Genomic DNA, 1167 nt, shown 5'->3' with positions numbered 1-1167 from the left:
AACAAGATTGAAAATATGTCCAAAAGAAAATTAAACCTGTCAACTTAGCAGGAGAGCCGTCGGTCCATTAACGGGTTTATGATAAAAAAAAAAACGAGAATAAAAGTTCTCATATCCGGGTTAAGCTACATGTAAGAGATTTATTAGATGAAATATACAGTGCGTTCTAAGGAATAGCAAGATGACCGATCTATAAATTTTATTATTGTGTAGAAAGAACTACCTTGAGTTTCATTTGTTTCGCGTAGGAGATAAATACTGCGTCGAGTACGAATCGAAATGCATAAAAGTACTCCTCCTAATATATTTGAAACTGCCGCAAGTACAATAGAAAATCTGCTACTTTGAAATGCATGAAAAATACCGCATATGAGAATCTTATAAATTGGTAGTCAATTTTGAAAGCGACTCTTTTTCAGAAAATGTGTTACTGGTAAATCAATTAAATAAGAAGTACAAGTATCCTAGATGTTCACCATTTCTTCTGACAACTGTAAGTAATCAAAAATGATTTTTTTGAATAATTTCTTAGAATTTTGCACAGGTTCCATTAATTTCGTTTAGCTACTTATTTATTTATTCACTCTTATAGGTGACAAAAAAATAGAAAAACATAAAAGTTGACAATTAAACAATTAAAGTGACATAGTACATTAACAGAAAATGTGTATAATATAGTATACAGAAAGATACGATAAGGGAGTTTAACAAAAATTTTCTTAGTTATGCTAGAAATAGTGCTACAAAATATTGAGTTCCGCATATGACAGTAAAAATTATTCATTCTCTGTAAAAGTTACAATTTTGCGAAATACTATCAAGGTAGAACAGAAACGTCTAGTCACTAGACCGTTTAGCAAAAGGAAGCATATTCTAGTTTTGGAAGAACGAATGCTTCATTTAAAGATACGATTCTAACTTCGGTAAACTACACCTATAATTTTTCAGTGCAAAGCCAAGGTTTCTGTAGGCTCCACCAAGAATAATATTAATATGTATGCTCAACAAAGTTCAACTTACTATCCAATGTACCACCAGAACTTCGATTGTTGTACATTATTGTGAGAAATTACTGTTCAATACTTCTCAGAGATTCTACGTAAGCGACTTATCGTAGAAAAGGTGCGCAAAAAGCTCCAGAAATAAGAGACAAAGACTATCCTCTAA

The sequence above is a fragment of the Diorhabda sublineata genome, unplaced genomic scaffold, assembly GCF_026230105.1.
Source record: "Diorhabda sublineata isolate icDioSubl1.1 unplaced genomic scaffold, icDioSubl1.1 Dsub_87, whole genome shotgun sequence".
NCBI lineage: Eukaryota > Metazoa > Arthropoda > Insecta > Coleoptera > Chrysomelidae > Diorhabda > Diorhabda sublineata.
The sequence above is the reverse complement of the archived record's forward strand: the minus strand, read 5'-3'. Positions refer to the sequence as shown.